Below are 8,244 nucleotides of genomic sequence, written 5' to 3' on the forward strand. Positions count from 1 at the left end.
TAATATTCCCCCCCAGGAGTCCTGTCCCTCAGCAGGTCTAAGCACTTAGACCTGATTATCGGTGATTTCAGCTCCAGTGATCACTTAAGACTCTGAATAGGGCCTGATCAGCTCTATCTTTAAACAGGAAAAAGGGGCAGGTCAAGTCATGCCTATAACTCTTACATAAAGCCTACACTACCGTCTTCTACCCAGCTCTGGCATCCGAATTCCCTTAAATTAAAAAAACGTATGCTTTCATGAATTAATTTGATGTTGGTGAAAAGTTCTAGATTGATAACCTTCACTGGCAGGTCTCCAGAACAGGTTTTCCCAGGTGAGCAGGTTTCCCATGTTGCCTTTCCAACGTTTCTCACCCCTGACTCAGAAAGAACCGTCTGGAATGATACAGGATCATTTGCCAAGACCAGTTCTGTCCTTGGCCTCTCTGCTGACACTTTCAACAAGAGGGTCAATTGCAGTGGTTCCTGAAATGGGGGTGCCCATCTAGATTGAGACTTCTGAACTCACCAGGTTGCTGAAGAGCCATCAGTCAATAATAAATGCTTTGCTCTTTTATATCACCCTCACCTGAGGAATTTAGATAGCATTACACGTCATTAGTATCTCCATTTTACAGATGGGGAAAGTGAGACAGCGAAGCAGGTGATTTGTCTAAGGTTTCACAGCAAGTCTGGCAGTGCTGGAACTAGGACACTGCTCCACTGACCCTGCCAGTCCATACTTCAATCAGCAGACTAGAGGTTTCCAAACTTACAAAATGAGAAGCACATCTTAATGAAGCGTTTATCTTGTGGATACATTTCTCCCACATGTGATCATTTGGATCCACCTCCCCTTCCTTTCAGAGTTGCATAACATCACTATGGCAAATACAGCAATTGCATGAAAAAGTAATATTGGGAAAGGAGTGAATGTATTTTTAGCTTTTAATGAGAAGTATTGTGTCCTTTTTGGAAAAAGAAAGTTCATCACACTGTCAATATTTGTGCTCCATTTCATGTCCCCCCTCCTGCTGCTTTGTTTCAGCTAAAAACCAGTTGAGCCAGCACCATGTGACCAGACAGTTTTCTGCAAGCCACTAGCAAGAGCAGGGCAGGGAAATGTGGGGCAAAGGACATGTTGGATTCAGGGAGTGTGTTGTGACAGGGAAATGTGTGTGTGTCGAAGGGGGTACCAAGACTGGGAGGAAACAGAGAGGGAGAATATAGAGGCCAGAAGTGCATGGGGTAGGATAAGAGACATGATGCTGTTACTGGTACCAAAGCAGCTAAATCCAAAGGGTTGGTTATGTACAAAGCCAAAATATGCTGTTCTTTTTTGACCTGAGATCTATCACCTGGGGACATCTGAAGGAGCATGTACCTCTTAAATGAGCATATGAGGCCTAATCCAAAGCCCACGGAAGTCCATGGGAGTCTCTCCATGGACTTCAGTGGGTTTGTGCTCAGGCCCACGAAGAGACAGGTCTGGAAAAAGCCACATTATTCACAGCAAAAATCCGCTCCTGGCTCTGTGTCTACTGTCGCTCTCCGCCTGCCATCTCCCACAGATGAGCCTGTCCTGCTCCAGCCTCCTGCTCTGCTCCACCCTTCTCCGCTGGGCCCTTCCACAGAGGCGCCTCTGTTGCTCCTGGACCGTCCCACCCTTCCTGCACCGACGGTCCTGGCGGCTCCGCCCCTACTGGACCCATCTTCTGATTCCAAGTGGTCTTGCGAACTGGACCCCTCCTTTTCACCTGCATGGTCTTGCAGGCCGGACCCTTGGCGCACACCATACCCTCTGGTGTACGCTCCACTGGCCGACCTGTGGTTCCACTACCTGCGGGCACCGCTGATGCTTGGCAACCCCTATGCCTGGCCCTACTGGGCCGCCTGGAACCCCTACCATGAGTGCAGGATGCCATCTCGCTTGCAGCACTGCCTGTCTCCAACATACACAGTCCCTCCCCTCTGTCTTCGAGGAACCTCTGGCCATCCCTGCCCCAGTGGCACCAACAGCACCTTTGCCACCTCTGGTCCATATGGGTGCCTTCTTATCTCCAGGCAATGCCATCATTCCTTCCACCACCTTCCCCCACCAACCACAAGCAGTACCAGGCCTTACTTTGACGCATGGCCACAGCCCTCAATCTGCCTGTCGAAGATGCCATCCTGGCCAAGCATGATTTCCTTTCATACTCCAAGCTCATGGACTTCCAGGCCTTCCTCCTCCTGGAGAAACAGTAGAACTTCCAACGTCTCCTAGATGAGGGAAAGTTGGTGGTCAAGGTGATTCTCCAGGCCGTAGTTAACGCTGCCAATATGGCATCCTGCTTGCTAGCATCCAGAGTTGTCCTTCGCTAGGATTCATGGCTCTAGTCTAGCAGCTTCTTGCAAGAGGTCCCGACTACCCCAAGGACCTCCCCTTCGACAACCACAAGTTGTTTAGTGACAAAACGGACGAGTCTTTGCACTCCCTCAAAGACTCTTGTGCCACTCTCCGGTCACTGGTTCTTTATACTCTGGCCTCTGCCGGCTGCCAGCAACGGTCGTCCTTCCGACCCCGCCCTTGGGCCACGTACCAGCCTTACCACTAGCCTTACACCCAGTGCCCACCAGATTCTTCTTGGTGTTGCTCCCAGCAATCCCGTTACTCCGCCGCTGCTACTCCTTCTGCTTCTACCCTTCCTCAGCGTTCCTCCAAGTAGCCTGAGAACTGCAAACCTTCCTGCCCCCCATCACCACCCCACCAGTGTTTTTCAGGGGTTGTCTTGCCCTCTTCACTCACAACTGGGGCAAGACTACCACCAATCGCTGGGTGCTAGACATTGTCCATCAGGGGTACCTAATTGAATTCTCCTCCTTCCCGTCTCATGGCCCATCCTGGGAGTACCCTGCCATGTGATCGCATTCTCACCTTCTCTGAGAGGAAGCAGATGCCCTCTTCCAGAAGGGCGCTATAGAACTCGTTCCACAGCACTACCAGGGCTGGGGCTTCTACTCCCCCTATTTCCTTGTGCTGAAGAAGGGGGGTAGCCTCCGCCCTATCTTGCACCTCCAGCTGCTGAACAAATTTATTTGCAAGATCCGTTTCCATATGGTCACCCTCCCCCTCATTATCCCCTCTCTTCCCCATGGAGCCTAGTTCACGGTTCTAGATGTGAAGGACAAATATTTCCACATCCAGCCTGCTCATTGCAAGTTCTGCTTCACGGTTGACCACTTTCACTACCAGTTCTGGGTCCTCCCCTTCAGGATTGCTACTGCCCTTCTGTCACGGAGTGTGGGGGAATCAGGGCCCTGCACCTCCCACGTCCTGCGATTCACCGTGACTCTCAGCCAGCCAGTAAAACAGAAGGTTTATTAGATGACAGGAACACAGTCCAAAACAGAGCTTGTAGGTACAGACAACAGGACCCCCCCCCCAAGTCAGGTCCATCTTGAGGGGCAGGGAGCCCAGACCCCGGTGCTGGGCCTCCCTCCATCTCCCCAGCCAGCCCCAAACTGAAAACCCCTCCAGCCCCTGCTCTGGCCTTTGTCCCTCTCCCAGGCAAGGAGACCATCCAATCTCTTTGTTCTCCAACATCTTTAGTTGGCACCTTGCGGAGAAGGGGTCCTGGTCATCAGGAGACAGGGTGTTGGCCATTCTCTGTGCAGACCACGGCACACCCCTGCCCTGCTCTGCAACAATCACACGACCTTATCCCACCACCTAGATACTTAAGAAATGCATAAGGGAAACTGAGGCACCTACACAGTATTCAGAGAAAATATTAAGAACATTCCCACATCTCTCACCTCTTGGAGACTGAACTGAGCGGGGTCACTCTAACCAGTGACCTGGGGAAGTTCAGGCCCCCTTCTCCGGGAAAACGCATCAGCTATCACATTGGCACTCCCCTTCACAGGGACCACCTCCATATCATAATTCTGCAGGAGCCAGGCTCCACCTCAGGAGACTGGCATTGGCTCCTTTCATCTGGTGTAGCCAGGTCAGGGAAGAGTGGTTAGTGTACACAGTGAAGTGTCTCCCAAATAGATATGGCTGTAGTTTCTTAAGGGCCTACACCATAGCCAGGCATTCCTTCTCTATGGCTGTGTAGTTTTGCTCCCGAGATAACAACTTCGGGGATGTCTCTCCCCATTTTCATTAGCCTGCATTAACACTGCACCCAGCCCTGTGTCTGAGGTGTCGGTGGATACCATAAAGGGCTTGTCAAAGTCTGGGGTTACCAGAACTGGGCCACTGACCAGAGCCTCCTTCAGCGCACAGAGAGCCTTCTGGCATTGTTCGGTCCAGGCCACCTTGTCTGGTTTCCCGTTCTTGCATAGCTCTGTGGTGGGGATGGCTATGGAGCTAAAGTGTGGCACAAATCTTTGATAATACCCCGCCATTCCAATAAAGGCTTAGACCTCCTTTTTGGTTTGCGGAGCGGGCCACTTTCTGATCACCTCCACCTTGGCTGGTTCTGGCTTTAGGCAGCCGCTCCCCACCTCGTGTCCCAGGTAAGATATATCGGCCATCCCCACCTAGCACTTCTCAGCTTTTATGGTCAGCCCAGCCTCCTGGAGTCGGTCCAGCACTTGTTTAACCTGGGACACATGGTCCTCCCAGGTCTGGCTAAAGACACAGATGTCATCAATGTATGCTGCGGCAAAACTCTCCATCCCCTTCAGTAGCTGATCCACCAGGCGCCCCCTTGAGGCCAACAGGCAGGGCCAGGAACCCATAGAGCCCCAGAGGGGTGATAAAGGCAGATTTCAGCCTGGCATCTGCATCCAGTGGCACTTGCCAGTAGCCCTTTGTAAGATCCAGGGTGGTAAGGTAGCGAGCTGCCCCCAGCTTGTCTAGGAGCTCGCCAGGCCTGGGCATGGGGTAGGCATCAGACACGGTGATGGCATTAAGCTTCCGATAGTCCACACCAGAACTGGATCGACCCATCCTATTGGGGTACCAGCACCACAGGCAAGGCCCAAGGGCTGGAAGATGGCTGGATCACCCCCAAAACCAGCATGTCACTGACCTCTCCCTGTGACTTGGAAGGGGGAGCATCTTATAGGCAGGTGTGATCCTGTCTCCACCCAGTGGACAGTCAGATTAGTTAGTCCAGGCTGGTTGGAAAACATCTGTCGGTACAAATGCAACACCCCTCTGATCTCAGCTTGCTGGGCAGGGGTTAGCTGATCAGAGAAGGGAATTGTTTCCAGGGAGGAGCCAGCTCCTGTCTCAGGGAATAGATCTACTAAAGGGTCATCTCCCTGCTCCTCCCAATGTACACACACAGCTAAGATCACATTCCCCCTTTCATAATATAGCTTCATCATATTAACGTCGTACACCTGATGGCGGTGTGTCTGGTTGGACAGTTCCACCACATAGTTTACCTCATTTAGTTGCCTGACAACCTTGAAAGGGCCTTCCCAGGTGGCCTGTAGGTTGTTTTTTCTCACGGGGATGAGAACCATGTAGGCGCGGGCCCATGCTGTGCAGTCATACCAGACCTTCTGTTTCCTCTGGGCTCTGGCCAGATTCTCCTTGGCCAAGCCAAGGAGGTCAGCAAATCTTTCTTGGAAGGTCAAGACATACTCCACCACTGATTCTCCATTGTGAGTGGCTTTCCTCTCCCATTCGTGTCTCATCAGGTCCAGGGGCCCCCTTATCCTTCTTCCATAAAACAGTTCAAAAGGCGAAAACCCGGTAGACTCCTGGGGCACTTCACTGTACACGAACAGCAGGTGAAGTAAGTACTTGTCCCAATCCTGCAGGTGTTGGTTCATAAAGGGTTTCAGCATCATCTTTAGAGTTCCACTGAACCACTCCAGCAGCCCATTGGACTGGAGGTGATATGCTGAGACCCAGATGTGCCGTACCCCATATTTCTCCCACAAGCACTGGAGCAGGGCTGACATGAAATTGGATCCTTGATCTGTCAAGACTTCCTTGGGGAACCCCACTCAGCTGAAAATGGTCAGCAGTGCATCTGCAACAGTGTCTGCTTCGATAGAAGACAAGGCCACTGCTTCGGGGTAGCGGGTAGCGAAATCTACCACCACCAGAATGTATTTCTTCCCCAATCGGGTCGTCTTGCTGAGAGGACCCACTATGTCCACAGCCACCTTCTGAAAAGGCTCCTGTATAATGGGCAGAGGTCTCAAAGCCACTTTCCCCTTGTCCCGGGCCTTTCCCACCCTCTGACAGGTGTCACAGGATCGGCAATACTGTTGGACAGTAATAAAGACTCCAGGCCAGTAAAAGTTCTGTAGCAGCCTCTGCCTAGTGCACCAAATTCCCTGGTGTCCTGAGAGAGGGATGTCATGGGCCAGGTACAGTAACTTGCGGGGATACTTCTGGGGGACCACCAGCTGCCTGCAGATCTCCCAGGACTCCACTTCCCCTGGGGGAGCCCATTCTCGGTACAGGAACCTCTTCTCCCACAGGAGCCTCTCCTGGTAAGCTCTCCCCACGGTCTGTGCTGCACTGAGGCCACTTAGCTTCCTCAAGGAGGGATCTTTCTGCAACTTGGCCTGAAACTCAGCAGCTGGGGAAGGGATGGGGACCTACTCCCTCTCACTGGCTGGGTCTGAAGCCACCACCCCTCTGAGTCTTGTCCCTGGGCACTCCCTCCCCACCAGAGTAGGGTCCTATGCCTCCGGTGAGGTACCGTTCCCAATTTCAAGGCGTAGTACCCCTTGCCGGCTCTGGCTATGGGTCACGACTAGGGGGTTCTGGAGTTTGCTTGGCCAGTCCTCTAGGTCACCCCCCATCAACACCTCAGTGGGCAAATGATGGTGCACCCCCACATCCTTGGGGCCCTCCTTGGCCCCCCATTTCAGATGTACCCTCACCATGGGCACCTTGAATGGCGTTCTGCCCACACCCATCAGGGTCAGGTAGTTGTTGGGCACCACCCAATTTGGGGCCACCACCTCGGGCTGGGCCAGCATCACCTCAGCACCCGTGTCCATTGACCTTCCTCCCATCCACCTCTAGAGGAACAAGGCACTAGCTCCACAGGGACAGCCCCGTGCCCACCCTTTAAGCTGAGAACCTTGAGTCAGGAGCATCCAGCTCCCCAGAGGAGCTGGTCTGAGAAACTCCTCCCTCCTGAGCAGCTGGCAAGCTGCCAGCTTCCTCTGCCTGGGAAGCCTGCCCCTCCTCCAGGTGGGTCCCCACCCAGTTAACCCTGTGTGGGTTCAGTCTGCTCAGTCTGCCCTTGAGCTTTGGGCACTGGGTCTGTACGTGGCCTCTCTGGCCACAGTAATAGCAGTTTTTGTTCCATTGGTCCCCTCAAGCCAGGTGGTTGGTCCTGATGCCAGTTGTTCCCCTTGGGAGGGAGTTCTCCACATTCCCCCTTTGGGGGGTCCCAGGGTGACTTTCTGCATCATCGTGGGCTTATTCTTTTGGGACTCCTCCTTTCCACCCCCTGAACGGCTGTCCACAAACTCATCAGCCAGCTGCCCTGTGCTCTGCAAGTCCTCTGGCTTTTTGTCCACCAACCATATCCTCGGGTTGGTTGGGCAATGTTCATACAGTTGCTCCAGTACAATCAGTTTAACCATGTCCTCCTTAATCTGGGCCCCACTTGCGGACATATTCCTCCATTTGGAGGATCAGTTCTAGATATGTGTCCTCAGGGGTTTTATGCTGACTCCGGAACTTTTTCCGATTCGCCTTGGGAGTCATCCAAATTTGCATAGCAGGGCCTTTTTGAACAATTCATAGTCCTCTGCCTCCACCCCTTCCATTTGGCTGTACATCCCCACGGCTTTGGGGTCCAGTAAGGGGGTGAGAAACTGGAGCCTGTCTGCAGGTTCAACCCTGTGCAGCTCACAGGCTTTCTCAAAGGCAATCAGGAATTCATCTATGTCCTCCCATTCCTTAAACTGGGGCAGGATGTGCTTATCAAAGATCCATGCAGTCTTGGATCCCCCCTCACTTGCAGCAGCAGGGGGCTTTCTGCTCCTCAGCTTTGCCAACTCCAGTTCATACTGCCGCTATGTTTCCCAATTCTCCCGCTCCTCCAGTTCATGCAGCCGCTGTTTTTCCGATCCTCCAGCTCTTTCAGTTTTAACTCCCGCTCCCATTCCAAACCCCTCAGCTCCAGAGATGGGGAGCTCTGCCGTGAGGATCCCCTGCTGGCTGCAGGGGTCACGGTGCCCTCTGTGTTCGCCAGGCTCCTTCCAGCCCCTCTCATAGGTAGGTGAGACCTTGGAATGCCCTCAGCAGCAGTTTGACCCCTCCCAACTGGGACAGACACCGGTG

This window comes from Eretmochelys imbricata, chromosome 10 (assembly GCF_965152235.1).
Source record: "Eretmochelys imbricata isolate rEreImb1 chromosome 10, rEreImb1.hap1, whole genome shotgun sequence".
In the NCBI taxonomy this organism is placed as follows: domain Eukaryota; kingdom Metazoa; phylum Chordata; order Testudines; family Cheloniidae; genus Eretmochelys; species Eretmochelys imbricata.